Below are 18,900 nucleotides of genomic sequence, written 5' to 3'. Positions count from 1 at the left end.
ATGAGTTCATCCCATAAGGAGGCACTGTATTCCTAGTAACCATTTATTCAGTCCAACTGAGTCCTAATAACTAGAATTACATTACTTCTTTGCTTAAAACCCTTCTATGGCTTGCTGTGACTCCCAGGATAACATAGCATGCCCATGTGCTCTTGCCCTTCTCTCTTGCTGCTTTTCAGCCAGGCCACTCCTTGTTCACTACACTTGGATCCCCCTGGCTTTATTTTTCCTTCCTTGAACATGTGTACTCAGGACTGGATACATGTACTTTCTCCTCTTTGCCCAGTTAATTCCCACATCCCGCCTTCCTTTCTGGTCTCAGCTCAAAGGCTGCTGCTTCAATTCCTTAACTATTCCCCAGGACAAGTTGTCCCCACCATCTTCTCTCTTCCAGGTCTTTTAAAAACAGACTGATCAATATGTATGATTGTACATTTCTAGATTCATTTTCCTCTTCTTCCCTACCATGTAAGCTCTAGGACACCCAGGACAATATCTAATTTTCTCTACCAGCTCTCATAATACCTGATGCCTAGCAGATTCTCAATGATCTTTGATGAACACATGTATTCCTTTATTCATTCCACTCTCTAAATTCTGACTTCACATTTAATCAAAGAGCTTCAATGAACCATGAATTAAGAAACCACTGTCTACTGAGCACTGTCCTAGAGAAATACATGAGCTCATTTGTATTTGTAGTTAGTAACGCTGCCATTTTTAAATGAGTAAATCCTGACTCCAAGAAGCTAAGTAACTTTTACAAGTCATAGAACCAGCAAGTGGCTAAACCAAAATTGGAAGCCCTGGCTCATAACTTCTTTCTTTTTCCACCATATAACAGAAGTGATAATCACTTGGGTGCCCGGAATGAATGGGGAGCAAGTCTTAACCGTGTTTGTGTCCAAACCTCTAGCAGCCGGAATTGGCCCCAGTGTGGCCTGGTTCCTCCACCACAGCAGAGGGGGCTGCTTGGACAATGAACTAGAATTGGCATGTTTACCTGCCTCTGATTAACCAGAGTTTTTATTTGACAGCAGTTGCTGAAATAACTGAGGCTATAAATAAATAGGAACTGGGCTAGAATCTGAACCTGCTTTCAAAGCAGGTTTCCAAAGGAGCTACACAAAATCCAATCTGCTCAGGGGGAAAAAATGGAACAAGGGAAAAAAGGCTTTCATCTCTGTGGTATGTTAACTAAGGATTAATTGAGGTTGTATGCTACAAGGAAGCTAGTGTTGAGAAGTCATTGTCAAGAAAATTGAGGTGCAAGAACCAACTGCAGAGAAGAATCATCTAAGGTTATCAACCAAAGCACAGCTGAGGGCAGTGACACTTGGAGCAAACAACAGAGGCATGAAATGTCACACCCCAATATCTCAACGTAGGAAATAGGTCCCACTTGTCCTGCAGATCCCTGGCTCTTCTCACTGCCATCCTTGGGCAGGCAATGGCAATTCAGGGACATCTTCCACTCCCAAGCCTTGAACAGCACAGATACCATTTCCAGGGACCTACTAGAGACAAGGTTTTCATTGATTTGTTCAAGATCTCTCAACAAGGTAGCTGTCAGCTGCAGGAGGACTGAAGCCTGAATGGTTTGACTCTAATGAGCCTCTTATTCAACACTGGAACTTTCATGAGGACCTCCTCTAATTGGAGGCAGAGAAAAGACAATTAGGAGTAGGTGATAACATGGCTTTCTGCAGGTTCACCACGTGACAAAGTGCCATCATGTACTTGAACCTAAATTCGACAGTCACATGTGTGAGTTTGCAGCTGACTACCCAGTAGAGTCCCGAGGATCTGCTCCCTAAGCTTGGTGTGTTGCGATGGTTCAGACCACTTGATATGCCTCTCGTGGGGACCCCGGGGGCTCTGGTAGCTGAGAAACCTGTTTCTGCCTTACTCTTGCACTAACAAGCTCTATGACCTTAACCTTCCAGGGTCTCGTGATTATTACCTGCAAGATACGGAGATGAACCTCTGCCTAGGATCCCACAAAAACTATAGGGTATTTAAAGAGCATAATACACAAGAGCTTTGAGAAAAGTAGAAAACTCTGACAGACTATGCTTAGATAAATAATGCAGTGTATCTTCCTTGGATTCTCCTAACCTCTGGAGTTAGTTCCAAGGAAACACTTTGCAAAGTGTTAGTCACCAACAATTGATGAAGTGTTAGTTCAAGTCTTTTGCCATATTTCAATCAGGTTGTCTTCTTGCTACTGTGTTTTAATATTTCTTTATATGTCCTGGCTATATATGAAGTCCTTTGTGAAATATGTGATTTTTAAGTATCTTCTCACAGTATGTAACCGGTCTTTCCATTCTCAAAATAGTGTCTTTCACAGAGCAAAAGTTTTTAATTCTGACAAAGTCCAACTGATCCATTTTTCTTGTATGAATTGTCTTTTTGATGTCATGCCTAAGAACTCTTTGCCTAACCACAAGCCACAAAGATATCCCTCTGTTTTCTTCTAAAAGTTTTATAGTTTTACATTTATATATGTGGTCCATTTTGAGCAAATTTTTGTACGAGTATGAAGTTTAGGTCGTTTTTTATTTTTTTTATTTTGGATGTCCAATTTTTTAAACTTATTTCTAGAAAATATTATCCTTTCTTCATCAAATTGTCTTTAAACCTCTGTCAAGAAACAATTTTGATGTGGGTCTATTTTTGGACTCTATTCTGTTCCATTGACCTACATGTCTATTTCTTTGCCAATACCACATTGTCTTTATTCCCTGGTGGCTCAGAGGTTAAAGCGTCTGCCTGCAATGCGGAAGACCTAGGTTCGATCCCTGGGTTGGGAAGATCCCCTGGAGAAGGAAATGGCAACCCACTCCAGTATTCTTGCCTGGAGAATCCCATGGATAGGGGAGCCTGGTGGGCTATAGTCCACGGGGTCGCAAAGAGTCGGACACGACTGAGCAACTTTATTTCTATAGTCTATAACAAATCTTAAAATCAGGTAATGTGATCTTTCCAAACATATTCTTTCTCAAAATTATCTTAGCTATTCCAGCTACTTGCCTTTTCACAGATGTTAGAAATCGGCTTATTTTTACCTATAAAAAGTCCTGCTTAGATTTTGATTTGAAATCCGTAGAGAAATTGAGGAAGAACTGACATATTTATGTATAAATCTTCCAGTCCATGGACATGGGATGTCTTGCCATTTCTTTAAGTCTTCATAATCTTCATTTTAACAAGATTTCCAGGTAAACTCTGAACATCAGAGTTTGAGAAGCACTCTGCTCTAGAGTAGAAATCACAACAATGTACTCTGGGAAAATTTACAATACATGGCTGTCTGGATCCCCTCTAGACCAACTGAGTAAGAATATCTGAAGGTGGGGCTTCTCTGATAGCTCAGCTGGTAAATGCAGGAGACCCCGGTTCCTACACCTGGGTCAGGAAGATCCACTGGAGAAGGGATAGGCTACCCACTCCAGTATTCTTGGGCTTCCGTTGTTGCTCAGCTGGTGAAGAATCTTCCTGCAATGCGGGAGACCTGGCTTTGATCCCTGGGTTGGGAAGATTCCCTGGAGAAGGGAAAAGCTATCCACTCCAGTATTCTGGCCTGGAGAATTCCATGGACTGTATAGTCCATGGGGTTGCAGAGTCAGACACGACTGAGTGACTTTCACTTTCCCTTTCATCTGAAGGTGGGCTTAGACACTGGAATTTTTTTTTAAAGTCTCCAGGTGATTCCAAGCATCTGACAGGTGTGAACCCCTACTCTAGACTAAGGTGAGGGCTTATCAGAATCTGGGCTCCTGTCAGTCTGGTTGATGAACACTAAGTAAGTCTGATTGAGGCCACTGGTCCACTGCTTCTTAGCCCCACTGCACTTTAGAATCACCTGAGGACAGGAGTCATCTCACTGAAAAATGTTAAGGAACAATTCTGACTGATGGCTTTACCTAACTCCTTCTATTGGTCTAATGTGTTTCCTATACTTGAAGGTTGCCTTTCTCTACCCACCCCAGGAAGTGGAGCAAGATTCCAGAAGCCCATCCTCTTGCTGCCTCTTATCTTCACAAATCTCTCTGGAAGTTACTGAGGCAGCAGGAGACAGAGGAGAGAGAGAACATGTGTGGGCACAAGAGAAATGTCCAATTGCGTAAGTCTGATCAATAAGATCCACGACCCAAAATACTTAGGGAACATCTTTTGCTTTCATATCCACCTCCTTCCCCTGCTGAGTCAGAAAAACAGTTCCATATTTGAGAGAAAAACCCTCCTCTAATCTCTAAGGGCAAACGGAAGTTTTGCTGTATCTTTTTCTGTGGCTCTTTGTAAAGGTTAAATGCATGTCTCAGCTACGGCAAGGTGGGACATGACATATTGGTCCCCCAGATATGAACCAATCGGATGCTGCCTGAAGAACACTCTGTTTCTGTTATCTTTTAATGGATTTGGGGGAGAGAGGAGCTGATGTAGATAAAACAGATGTAAAACTTAATGCTTCCATTTTGGATAGGCACCAACCCCTGCAAGCCAAAAATAGACATAACGCATCAATAATATTTCTCTTTTAAGCTGCGGGTCCTTTGGGGAGTTTGCAAACGTTCATAGATGACAGAAAAGCAGAACGATGAAAAGGTAGAAGCTGCATGCTAGCCCCCAGGTTGGGGTGTCAGTGACAGCCGTGCAGGAATATCTGTTTTTCAGACACTCATGTACCTGTTTCCTACAAAAAGCCCTTCCAAGAATGATGAGAGCACATTCTCTCCTGCAGGGCTGCCAAGTTCATCCTCAATACTGCTGCCACTGCCTATCTGAAGATGACACATCTTCGATTCCTAGTTCTTTCTTTGAAGCTAAACATTCAAAGACCGTTAGAATCATAAAATCCCAACATACGAATACTTCAATTGCAGAACCATGGCACCCTGAAGTTGAACCAGGCAGGCCCTGAAGTTCCCTCTCTTGCTCTTCTGTGAGAAGCTGGGAAGTGACCTATCCAAGGTCACACAGTCAGTGAGATATGGAACACAGTGAAGGACATAGTGTGGCCAGAGGAGTGGGAGGGACCATGGGAAAGACTTGGCCTGTGCAATCAACTGACCTGGGTTCCAGCGCCAGCCTTGCCATTGATCAGCTCTGTGACCTTGACCTTGAACAAACAGAGTCACAGTGTTTTCTACTTTGCATGGCAACTTGGAGAATTAGGAGAAGTAATAAGAATGTGTATGAAGTGGCTGACACAGGATGGGTACTCCATAAACAGCAGGAACTTTTATAACCTTGACCTCCCAGTTCTTAGTTTAGTGCTCTTTGCACAAGCCCATCTTATGAACCATTCCAATAAGCCCAAGTGTGTTAAGGGTTAGATCTCCTGCCCTCCTCACATAAACAGGACAATACCATCCAGGCTTCTTTAAAGACAAGAAAAGAAACTGGATTTGCACTGTTCACTCAACTCTGACCCTGACACCTTGCAACCTTTCCTTCAGTCTGTCTTCTGCTCTGGGGCTGTGGTTCCTGGTCAGGCTGAGCCCTGCTCGGTATTATTGTCACCCCTTGTCACAGTGGACATGGGGACATGAAGCTGCCTGCTCCTTGCTCAGTTCTCTAGGTCAGCATCCTCCTCTTCCCTCTGCCCTAAGGTACCCAAGCCAGTAAGGACCTTCATTGACCACACTGCCTGCAGAGAAATGACAAGATGGAGCCCTGCATGTCACACGGCTATTTTTTTGACCCTCAGAATGACTTTATTGTTTTTTCATTTAGTTGACAACATGTTTAAAAAAAAAAAAAACAGACTTTACCAAAATGTATATTTCTTTCTTCCCTTGAAAATTCACAAACTGGTCACATGGCCACATCAGCCAGAGCTCCAACGCAGCTGCTCCCTCCCTGACCCTCACTCCACGAAGCAAGGCCCCCAACAGGCCCTCTTCCCTCATGGCATGATCTCCCTAGCTCATAACAGCATCTGAGTTTTTAACCTGATACAACATGGACCCCACTTCTTCTGCTGGACATTCATGGTTCTTCACTACCTGACCCATCCCACCTGTTCAAACTCTTCTCCCAGGAACCCTGGAAAATCTCCCTGCTTCCAGGCCTCTGCTGGGAGCATTCCCCTGCCCAGAATGCCTCTCTTCTCTTTTGTTTACCCAACCCAATCAAGAGGGTCTCCTCTCCAGAAATTCTTCCTGACCACCCAAGCCACCAAGAGTTCTCCTCCCCCAAAAGCCTCGAGCCAACAGCCATCTTACCCACTATCACACACTGTGACCTTTTCCTGTGAGTGTGTCTCCTGTTTCCCTAGCTGAACTGTAAACTTCTTGAGGCAGTTACCAGTGCTTACACTTGTTCCCCTTCCCTAGAAGGCAGTTGCACGCTCTGTATAGAAAAGCTTTTGGCTAAAAATCAATTGTTTGGTCAAGGGTTATCATCCATATCATCGTTGAGCTAAAGGTCAAGCACTCATGTCTCTCCAGCCTGACTTGTCTCCACACCTCCCCACCTATTACCCCTTCTCCAAAATGTACCCAAGACCCCAGTTTCCTGGAAACACTCCAGAAGGACTAGGACTTGTTTTCTATGTCACCAATAAGGGTTCTCATCTCCTCCACTCTCTACACACACCCCAGGGTCAAACAAAGAGAACTGGGCACACATCAAAAGCTCAACAAAGATCCACTCAACAAAAAGCACCTTACATTTGAAATTATAGAGATGAACTTACTTACAAAACAGAAAGAGGCTCACAGACTTAGAAAATGAACTTAAAGATGTTGGGGGAGAGAGAGATTGGGGGAAGAGATACTTAGGGAGTTCCAGATGGACATATACACACTGCTGTATTTAAAATGGATAAATTACAAGGACCTACTGTATAGCACATGGAACTCTGCTTAATGTTATATGGCAGCCTGGATGGGAGGGGAGTTTGAGAAAGAATAGGATATATGTATATGTATGGCTGAGTCACTTTGCTGTCTACCTGAAACTACCATAACATTGTCTGTTCATTGGCCATACATACACGCTAAGTCACTTTAGTTGTGACTCTTTGTGACCCTATGGACCATAGCCCACCAGGCTCCTCTGTCCATGGGATTCTCCAGACAAGAATACTGGAGTGGATTGCCATGCTCTCCCCCAGGGAATCTTCCTGATCCAGGGATCTAAACTGTGTATCTTACAGTCTCCTGCCTTGGCAGGTGGGCTCTTTACCACTAGAGCCACCTGGGAAGTCCTTGTTAATCGGCTACGTGTGCTGTGCTGTGTCCAATACGAAATCCAAAATTAAAAGGTTTTTTTTTTTCTTTTTTAAAAAAAGAACCTTACTTTTTATTCTCTGTACCTTTGCATAAGCTGTTTAGCTGGTCAAGCACAGGCTTCTTTTTTTCACCAACCACCAGGTATGGGGCTTGGAGATTCCATGTCTAATGTTCTTGTCTTGGTCCTTTCTCTTCCTCTCCTCTGCCAACTCACCCCTCTGTCCAGGCTCCACGGCACTCTGCCCTTGCCTGTCCCAGCCATTGCCAAATGGTGGTGCCATTATTTGCACAAGTCTGCGTCTCTTATGGATGTCATGTTCTTCCAGTGCTGGGACTACATGACCTTCTTCCATGCACCTGCCCAACGCCAAGCCACATACGAGCAGAACTAGCCTGTGATGGGGGTATGATGATCCTCATTTTGTGAACAAGGAAATGGTAGCAAAGACCCAGACTCTATGCATGTATGAGGAGGGCAGAAAGAAGGAGGAGAAGGAGTGGGTGTGCTGAGAAGACTTGGTTCTATCATCAGGATTAAAGAGAGAACATTCCTTCAATGTCATATTTGGGGCATTGTTTGACAGTTGCCCAAAGGAATAGCTAATTATATAGGTGAAAGTACTGTTGTCTGATTTGTCATTTGCTTTCAATGAAAGGCTCAGCGTCTGTGAAGTTGCATGATCATTTGACCAGTAGAAATGCAAATGATTTCTACTCAGTAGAAAAGATAATCCCAACGCTTATGATTTTATAGCCTTGTAAAACATTAGCTAGTTTTATATTTAATCTAACGATCTTATTCCAGTGTTCCTTCTTCAGTGCCTATGTAACTCCATTTTGCTATTTTGTTGATCCCCTCATTAGAGAGCTAAATGCAATTTTTGACATGTGCACATTCTATATTTGTATGAGTCACATTTTTAACTTCTGAAAATTATATTTTGACACTAAGCCTGCCACCAACTCTGAGAGTGTGGGCAAGTCTCTCCCTTCCCTCTTTTGGATTCAGTTTCCTCATCAGTAACATAAGGCAGTGAGTCTAGAAGGGGAAATACAAGCCCTAGAAATTTTTTATTTTAATACATAATCTTCAAAAGGATAATTTTCTCACAGGGTTGAATATCTTACAGAGTTATTTCCAAAAATAACAACAACAGCAATCACTAACACTTATCCCACCTCAGGTATTAATATCAAACGCTATCCCATTAAATTCTCACACAGTGAGGTAGGTGTTATTGTTACTAGTCCCACTGACAGATGAGGTTAAGAAAGCTGAAACATTGTTATTGTTATTTTAAATCAGGAAACACTGCATTCATCCCTCTATCCATGTTTCCTTCTATTCATCTCTTCACCAGTCTACTCACCCAGCCAGCCAGCCAGCCAGCTGATAAAAAACAAACACGATGTCCACTTTCATACTGGATCTATCTAACTGACTGAAATGGCAGTTGGAAGAGGCAGCAATTGCTTCTGGCTGGTGGGTCCAGGAAGACATTGTGGAAGAGATGTCATTTCAACTTTGTTCCTAAAGATGCGAGCAGAGCTATTTAGAGAGAGGTCACACAAGCATCCTCAGCTGAAGGAACCCCTGGTGGCAGAAAGGACCAGGGGCAGGGGAGGAGGACATTCAGAGTGAGCAGGGAGAGCTGGGGAAGGCTGCTGAGGACGGTGCAGGAAGGGTGGATGGCGGCAGATGGAGCTGGAAAGGGATATTGATTGGTCCTGATGTGTGTCAACGTCTTACTGAGCATCACGCTAAGTGTCCTTCATCTAATGCCTCCCCACAATCATCCAGACCTGGAGTACTGTGCACAGTGGTAAGTTAGCCGAGGCAAACCCTTCTCCAATGCCAAGGCTGGGCACTCCAAAACGACCAGAGTTCTACACCCTTGGATGGCAGAGTGGCCAACAACCACAAAAGGGGACCTATTCCAAACTCTAGCCTCCCTTCTGGAACATGTGGCCCAGAGCTAACTGAAGCTAGCTTGAGCTCACTCGGCAAGCAGTTGTCACAAGGCACTACATCAGAAGACTCCCAAGGCCCAAATATTTAACAACCAGAACACTCCCTCCATCCATCAGTGTGGTAATTCTATCCAAGGGGGAAAAAAACCTATTGGGGCTTCTTCTCTGGCCTGCTCATTTCTTATAAACACACCAGGGCCATTTATAGCTCACAACTCACTGCTCTCTAAACATTTACACATTTCTCCCTCTTAACACATCCTTGGCTATTTGATTAAGTGGTAGGTCATAGAGGCTGGACATCAAGGCCTTGGGACCTTTGGATTCTGTCCAGACCTGCTTTCAAAAGCCTTTCAGGCCAGTCTCCCCCTTCAGGAAACATGGGGATCACTGGTCTCCTTCAGCCTTGTTGATGCCTTGATCTGCCCCACACCTGCTTTCACATTTGCTGCTTGGAGGGCTGCTGGCATCCTCTTCAGGGTTTACTAAGCTGCAAAGAACTGCCTGGACCAAGGTCACGCCCTTCAGGGGCTGCCCAACTCCTATATGACTGAGCGGGGTGAGGAAAAAGAAGCCCACTTCAGCTCATACCAGGGCAATGCTGGCAGACCATCTGAGTTCCAGCTTTCTCTATGGGACTGGGTGAGGCTGCAATAGGACTGCCTCACAGCCCAACCTCTGTGAAATCCCGGCCTGCTCCCCTCCATCCATGGACTTTAGTCTTGTGGACACTCTCTGATAAATATCCCTGAGAAGCACGCTCACCTGGCCTCCAAATCTGCTTCCCGAGGATGCTGAATGCCACAAACTCTGAATTTGTTGACTGAACACATGTCAGAAACAAGACTTCTTGCCTGCTAAATCCAAAGTAACCCAAATTCCACATGCCCAGACAGGATATGGTCCTGGCCCCTCTAGATACTGGGCACACTTGCTGCTGGCATGGCCAAGAGAGCAGGGTAAGCAAAAAGGCACATGGGGGTGCTCGGACCACCCTGAGTGGGGCTGGACTTCCACCTGGGCAAAGCCCCCTTCCAGGGAAATCAGGTACCCTCTGGGAAGTTTTAGGCAGCAGTTGGGCACTACAGACCTTCTCCATCAGAAAAAGCCACAAGGTTCAATTTCCCTGGGTAGCTGGGAGAGTCAATCCTGGGTGGAGAGATAAATGAACCAATAGAACACCCAACAGGGAACCCTGCAACGGGACAGCACGCCCCCCCCCCCACCTTTTTTTTTTCATTCCAGGAACCACCAAGGACTTTGAATGGCTCAGACAAATGTAAATGTAAATGATGAAGGATGGTCACCTCAGGGCCTTATGTAGAAAGTCAACTTGAGGGAGAAGAAAGCTTCCATCAATACCAGAAAGGCCAGATTTTTTTTTTCCCCTAGAAGATAAATGGCTAATTTCAAAATAATTATTTTATCAACTGCTGTATGTTTTCTCTTTAAGTTAACTTTTTAAAAAATGAAAAGCTTCACTTTTTAAATGAAACATTGGGACATTTAGATGTAAAATACCAGTAAGTTAGTTCTTTTTTTGCAGTGAGGTGAGGGATAGAGAGGGAGTTCAAAGAATCCCCAGCATGTAAATGGCTTAAAAATCTGAGAAAAAACAGCATAGTTCTGAGAGCACTCTGTCATCATCCACCGGAAGCAACGCTGGTCACCACAGCCCCAGGGTGCCCGGGAGTCAACAAGCGGTGAAAATAAAATGTACTGACTCCTCCATCCAAGAGGAAGGGTGCCACAGGAACGCGTGCCAAGCGGTGAGGGTGCTGCTTTCCTGTGAGTCCTGTGTTTGGACCTCCTCTTTGCCCCACCCCCATCTCACAAGTGCCTGGGGTTTGGGCCAAAGGCTCAGCTAGGAAGAGCTTAAGACATCTGCTTCTGTCTTGACTCTTCAGGGAGAGGAAGGAGAATCTGTCTTTTGCTAAGGTGAGGCACACAAAGCTGACAAGTTGACCCACCGCCCCAAAGTGCTGTGTTTTCTACTTTCAGCACAATGGATAGGATGAGGACGTGTCAGTGGTCCAGCAGCTCAACAGACAGGACGACATCTACCTCTGCCACATGCATTCCGGGAAAAGCCTTGGCTCCCAGAGTCTAGAGACTTGATTAGGTCAGCTGTCACTGTTGATTTGCTGTTGCATGTCGTAAGGCATGTGACATACCCTCTCTGATCCTCAGCTTCCATGTTGTGAAGCGAGATCTTAGTTCCAGTTTCCTTACTTCCAGGGCATTTGAGATGTTCAAATGACAAATAAGATAGCATATGATAGAATACCTTGACAAGTGAACATCAAGTATATGCAAATATGAAGCACTCTTATCTTCATCATAAACCAACTAATCTATGGTGATCACTTGGCAGGAAGGATGTACAGAGGCAATTTCAAGACAAAATTATTATTCATTGTAGGATTATTTGTGTAATGTTGTAAATGACAGCTCTTCACCCCATCCCCGGATTCAATTTAAAAGCCTCATTCCATGGCCTTTACGCACACATTCATTCTCATTGTTCAATTACAAACACTGAGATGAGATGCTGATGACACCCTGGGTAATTGTCTGGTTTCTATTCAGAAGTTCTTAGTTCATGAACATTGTTTCATTTGATATTTGGGGAATAACTAGGCCTTCCCTTGACACTTAAAAAAAAAAAAAACTTTAACAATTTCTATGTTAAACTGATTAATAAATAACCAAGAAAGATAATGGACCAAATTCTGTGGTTAATAGAGAACTGTGAGGCTTCCTCCCCACCCCCATCAACTGTCCAATAGGGAATCAAAATATTCTTCTGATACTAATTAAGTTAAAAGGCAATTTAATGTTTTTGTATTTAAAATAGAGATTGACTAAATCATCGAAAATTTTAAAATTAAAGCCTAAAACTCTTTTCTACTCAGTAAGCAATAAGAACACACTTGAATTCTTTTATCATGGGCACTTAAGGGATACTAATAGGTACAGAGAGAAAAGGGAAAAGTAAAGAAAACACCTGGATAAATACCTAAGAGGAGAAAACAAGAGTGATACAAAAAAAAAAAAAAGAGAGAAGTGGTTAAGAAAGGCATCTAGGATGGAGACAGAGAAGATCAGACAAAAGTAAGCAGAAAACAATCAACCCAAAGAATAACAACAGTATAATGAAAAATAAAGATAAACTTTCATAAAGCAGCCTCTAATTTTGGAATGTTAACACTAAAATCTTTGAAAGCTATTTTACAGATTTAGAATGACAGGAGTTAAAGGGTATACAACCTCTTGGTAACTACTTCCTTAATGAGATAAAATCGTATCAAGACTACATCCAGCTCAAGGGCCAGTCGCTCCTCATCCCTGTCTGATAAAGGCCATGCTATATGTTTCTCGTGTAAAACATTTGATGTCTATGCAGATCAGCATTTTTATCAGGGCTTCCCCTTACTAAGGCAGGTGACTTAGCTTCCCCATACCACAGTGTCCTCACCTATAGGGTCTTGGAATGGGAACAAACATGGTACTTATTTCATTGCGGAGATGTGAGGGTTATAAAGATAATACACAGGGAAAATACCTGGTAACTTAGGTGGCACTTAATAAATCCTTAATAAATATGAGCATCTGTTATTAGCTAGGGCTGTTCACTTTAGATGAAGAAAAAGAAGGAATGTGTGTGTATAGGTTTTTTTTTAAGTATTTTGGATATTGTATAACATCATCTGAAAGCTCTTTCTTTATTAGGTTGAAGGTATCATACTCAGAGCCATCCTTGTCTCATACGCTACATGAAAAATGAAGAACATTCTGCATTTTCTATCCTGCATCTCCTTCCCGTCTCTGGCTTCCACACCCAGATCTCAGGCTTGGTCAGCCCCCAAGTCTTCTTAAAGTCTTAGACCAGCCTGGACTCTTAACTTTGAGAAGCACTTCTCTTATTTCAGGTCTTCATTCAGGCCATGGTTCAACCACAGCATCACCTCTGTTTCCTCCCTTCATTTCCCTCACAAAGGAATCCTTTTATCTAGAGCCCTTAGTTTGGCTCCTTGAAAGAGTCTCTTCTTACATTACTTTCTTGCTCAGCCTACCTTTCCAAAGAACAAAAGCACATTTTAGGAACCTGCCAAAAAATGTTAATCCTTCTTTCTCTCAGTCTCCTACACATGAACCCTCAAATACACATATGCAAGTCACAAGTCCACATTCAACTCAGAGCTTAGCTTAGTAGGCTTCTGTGTTCACAGCTTTGATTCCAGCATCCCTTCATTTGGAAGACCTGCTCCTCTTCCTCCAACCTAGTGAAATACTACTGGAACTTGATAGGAAAAAATGCCTTCTGTTTTGAGGGAATGAGACTCTAAGCACCCACCCTGTGTACTATTTACATCAAGCAGCAGAGTGGGCACCATGATGGGAAATGGCTTGTCTACTTCAAAGTTCCAAGACTAATGACCTCTTTGAAATTCATTATTTATAACTTAGTATAGGACAACTCTGTGCTCTTCTGACCTTAGAGACTCATTTGGGGTAGAAGTGATGGCGCTATATCTCTCCAGAGACTGAATTAGCTATATCTTTGAAGCCCCTTGGCTCTCATCCCCTCCTTTAACAGATTCATTCATTCAACGCTGACTATACTCCAGCAAGTAGATGCTAACGATACTGCAGTGATCCAGGCAGACTAAATTCTTGCTTTTATAGAGTTAGTAGGAATTCTAATGCAGATGAGAGAAGCTAGATGATAGACAAAATACTGAACACTAATCAAAGTATATAAATTCTATATTAGAGAATTTTAAGTTTATAAAGAAAAATGAAAGATGCAGAGAACAGAAAATCAGAGTAATTTAAAATAGAGGAAACTTATCAGGGTGGCCAAAAAGTCCATTTTTGTTTTCCCCTAAGTTCTCAGAATGATTGAAAGTTAGAGAAAATATAAGGAAAACGCCTTCAGAAAAATGATACTAATTTGCCATGTAAACATGGCATGTAGCCTGCTCCCTTCAAGCCTGTTTCCTTCTCTACAGTACTTTGTATGGTACCTTCTAGCACTGAAATTTTATTTCTCTAAGTTGTAAGTATCAATTTAAACTGAGACTAGAGTTTGCTGAGACCTAATTACTGTGATCTAAGTTCAATGACATAAAGAACACTCCCACGTTCCCCAGAGGTCTCCCCAAAACTGTGAAGGCAATCACAAATTCACCGTGATTTTATTTTCTTCCACTGACTCAGAAATAACTTTAAATGCAGGTCCTGCCTTCCCTCAGACACCCTCCTGATAGGGATGATCCTAAAAAGAGTCAGAAAGGGGACTCTGAGAGCAAGTATGCTGGGCACCCTAGCTTCAAGCAGCAGCTCATTCCAGAGCCATTGGCTTGACTACAATGAATTCAGACCTGATAAGGTGATACCCATCCAAGGGTTTCCTCTTTTGGATCTTTTGTTTTCCTCTCTATTTTCCTCACAACTGATACAAGGCTCAGGAGGAGGCCCTTCATCTCGGAAGAGTCATCTTGGGACCATCCAGAGAAGGAAAGCCATCCATCAAGTGCTCATCAGCCGTATCTGATTAAAAGCTCCCTTTGGGGTCATTCCTCTGCTTTTCAGAGTCAGCACTCTGCCTGCTGGAGGAGCTATGGTGAGCCGGCTAAGAAGGGTTTGGAGGCCCTGGAACAGCCACTGGACCCCTGCAGTCTGATGAGAGCTGAGCCTTCTCAGGTTCTTCCTATGGGCCAGACACAGTTCTGAGTGCTCTGCATATGTTAGCTCACAGCCCTAGAAAGTGGATTGTTACTGTTATTCCCATAATACAGATGAAGCAAATGAGGCCCAGTAAAGCAGCCTGTCCAAGCTCATCAAGTTTATAAACTTGATGGAGACAATAGCCTAGACTCTGTGATTAACCACAAATGCTACGGAGCAGCCATATCAGAACAAATATCATACAAGACACATACATAATTTTAAGTTTTCTAGGAGGCATTTTTGGGACACTTAACTGATTTATTTACTAGTTTATTTGAACTAGTTTATTTAAATTTATATAAATTTAGACTCATTTATTTAAATCTGTAGGTATTTAAAGACAAATCTTTAAATGGGAGGCCCTTGGACAGCAAGATCAAACCAATCAATCCTAAAGGAAATCAACCCTAAACATTCACTGGAAGGACTGATGCTGAAGCTGAAGCTCCAATACTTTGGCCACCTGATGTGAAGAGCCCACTCACTGGAAAACACCCTGATGCTGGGAAAGATTGAGAGCAGGAGGAGAAGGAGGGTGACAGAGGATGAGATGGTTGGACGGCATCATGGACTCAATGGACATGAGTTTGAGCAAACTCCAGGAGGCAGTGAAGGACAGGGAAGCCTGGAGTGCTGCAGTCCATAGGGTCACAGGGTCAAACATGACTGAACAACTGCACAATGACAACTGTTGAAGGAGGAAGTTTTTAAATTGCTTTCACCTGAAGCTCACATACATTGGTTTTCTTGTACATCTTTTTTTTTTTTTTTTCTCTTTGGCTGCCCTGAGCAGCATGTGGGATCTTCGTTCCCCAACCAGGGATTGAACCCATGTCCCCTGCATTGGAAGCACAGAGTCTTAACCACTGGACTGCCAGGGAAGTCCTGTTTTGTACATCTTTAAGGCTGCAGTGTTGGCTGCCCCTTCCCTGCTCTTTCTTCAGAGAACCCTGCTTCAGGGATGCAAGTGACTCATCACAGAGACCCTGGCTTCACTCCTTGGTGCCCTTGGCAGTCTGAGCCAGTCACGATGTCGCATTTCTTTGCCAGCAATTGGTTTAGAACCAGGCATGTGACTCAGTTCTGGCCCAAGAGATAAATGGGGAGATGTCCTTGGAGCTTTTAAAAAAAATGGTCCTAAGAAAGAGGCCTGAAAGAGATGGTTCCTTTCACATTGGATAATTTTTTCTTTTTGCCTTCTTTTAACTGTAGTGAAACATACAATGTAAGATTCATGTTAACCATTTCTAAGTTACAGTTCAATGGCATTAAGTACATCACATGGTACAATTATCCCCCTATCCATCCAGGAGCATGTTTTTTTTAAAAGTCAAAAAGAAACAGGTGAAATTAATTTTAATAAGAGTTTATTTAGCCTAGATTAGGTTCTGGTGAGACTGTCCTAAATACTACCCTTTCAAGATATAATCAATATAAAAATTATTATTATCAGTAATGTTTTGCAGTCTTCCTTTCATGTTAAAATTCTGTACTCAATTTTACACTTACAGCATATCTCGATTTGGACTGGCCACATTTCAAATGCTCACTAGCCACCTGGGGTTAGTGATTCCCATGCTGGACAGCCATATCCAGTTCCTCTGGCCCACGCACACTCAGGCAGCCCAAGGCCATCCCCAGGGGAAAATAAGAAGCCATCTGTTTACGAAAGGTACGCACATCACCACCACCTCTCTAGGGCAGTCTGTGATTCACTACCAGACCCTACATGGTGTCTGACTCTATAGTCCTCGATCAGCATCTCTAAGCTCCCTCACCCACCAGTTGCCATCATCATGATGACGTCAGCACAAGATCTAGGCCCTGAAGGAGAGCGTTTCCTGGTGGGGCAAACGTTGTGCCTCTGGCCAATTCACCTGTGGGTCTGTGTCCAAACTGTGAGGGTGACCTCAGCAGTGGAGGTGGAGACAGCACCTACGTAGCCACTTGAGCACCCCCAGGCTAAGCCAGTAATAAACAAACATATGCCTGCGTGGAAAGAAGGAAGTGTGTGAGCAGAATTGAGGCAAGCAATGGTTGCCATGGAAACCAGCCAGCCTCACTCCAGACTTTTCCCTGATGTCTTGATCATTATTCCGTGGCTGATGAAGCCCAGTAGAGAAGCATTGTCCCCGTACCTACGGAAACCTTCCAAATGGTCCCGTTATGATCAAAGCAGATTAAAGAGGGAACAGTCGCATACCTGTTCTCTCCATCATCACATCCACCTTTTGTCCTGGGTATTACCCAAAGGATCAGAAAATAAAACCATCCTTGCCTCAGAGATAGATGCCTGGAGGGCAACAAGGTAAGACAATAGAGATGAAGTGAAGTGAAGTCGCTCAGTCGTGTCCAACTCTTTGTGACCCCATGGACTGTAGCCCACCAGGCTTCTCCATCCATGGGACTTTCCAGGCAAGAATACTGGAGTGGGTTGCCATTTCCTTCTCCAGAGATCGTCCCAACCCTGGGATTGAACCCAGGTCTGCCGCATTGCAGGCAGACGCTTTAACCCTCTGAGCCACCAAGGAAGCCCTTGAGGGGGGCTAGAGATGAGGTGGATCCCAAAACAAAAATGCTAAAAATGCTTCACTGGACAAATGGTTATGGCTTCAGGGGTTTACCACCTTTCCAAGCTGACTGAGAACTCATCCTGTAAAGCACGTCCTTGGACTGATTTCATCCCAGAGCCATGGGTCTTTGGGATGCTCCAATATAGTCTTTCACACATCCATTCATTCCTTCACTCATTCATGAATGAGAAGCACCATGGTACAGCAGAAAGAGTCTAGAAACCCAGTTTTAAATTTCAATCCTGAGGCTTATTGGATGTATTGTCTTAACTAAGTTATTTTTTTAAACCTTTGTAAATCAATTATACTTCAATAAAAAATTTAAAAATTAAAATAATAAAAAGTAAAAAATTGTGTGCTGTGCCCTGGTTTTCTTATCTGTAGCATGAGGGTGAGAACAGAATAATATTTGTCACTTGTCATCCATAAAGTCATAGTCAACATCCTTAGATATTGACTTAAAGTTATATCTTTTCCCCTAGACTGTGAGCTTCTTGAATATTGAAACCATATCTCATTCCATTTTGATCATGAACAAACTACCTAGCAGACAGCCTGGTACTTCCAGATACTCAATAATATCAGTTGGATGAAGAAATGACAAAGTGCTTTTCCTCTCTTTTAATTTCATTCTCACAGCAATCTGCTTCAGGATTATTTTAGCCCCGTGCAAGACAAAGGAGATTATAATATTAAAATACATGCTTCCTCTTCTCAAGGTATTTACCATTTACTGTATTTAACAAACAGCTTATATAATATTTGGTCTCTGCCAGCTACTGTTCTAACTACTTTATAAATCTTAGCTCACTGAATCCTCATAACACTTCAATACAAGGTTAGGTGCTGCCTGTAGGACTATCCCTGGCCCAAGGTCACATGGGTACATGGCAGAGCAAAAGTCAAATTCAGCCGGTCTGGCTCTATAGTCAGTTGCTCTTAACCACTTGGGTAATCAATGCCTTAAATAAGGGACATGGGTCACCTGCACAAATGTGTATAAAGCATATATAAGAGTGATGGGTTACAGAGGAGGAGAAGACCCCACATTGCATCTTTAAGAGAAGAGCGATTTGAACATGCAAGAACATTGGAGAAAAGAAGAAAGGCTGGCTGGAAAGCGAGTAGGGGCCAGATGATGGTCAGCACTGACTGCCTGCATAAGCAGTTTGGGCTTCAGGCCATGGGATGCCACTGAAAGTCTCTGAGCCATAGGGGAAGCTAAGCAAAGCTGGCTTTAGGGAAAATTCATCTGCCAGTGGCATGCAAGGCAGACTAAAGGGAGGAGATGGGGCGAATGGGGAGAGTGACACAGTGACTGATATCATGGGTCAAGGAAGAGGTCTCAGAGTCTAAACCAGGATGATGGAAGCAGA

General features: G+C 43.3%; 1 protein-coding gene and 1 non-coding gene across 11 annotated transcripts in view; one reads left to right on the top strand and one right to left on the bottom strand.

Annotated features, from left to right (window-relative positions):
• KCNMA1 (potassium calcium-activated channel subfamily M alpha 1) overlaps nt 1-18,900 on the bottom strand; it is a 748,747-nt gene that overhangs the window by 490,169 nt on the left and 239,678 nt on the right. The gene's annotated exons all lie outside the window — the stretch shown is intronic.
• Nucleotides 2,745-2,816, top strand: TRNAC-GCA. Its single transcript has one exon. It is a non-coding gene; the product is annotated as a tRNA-Cys (tRNA).

This window comes from Cervus canadensis, chromosome 8, assembly GCF_019320065.1.
Source record: "Cervus canadensis isolate Bull #8, Minnesota chromosome 8, ASM1932006v1, whole genome shotgun sequence".
Classification (NCBI taxonomy): domain Eukaryota; kingdom Metazoa; phylum Chordata; class Mammalia; order Artiodactyla; family Cervidae; genus Cervus; species Cervus canadensis.
This window is presented reverse-complemented; position numbering and strand designations above follow the sequence as displayed.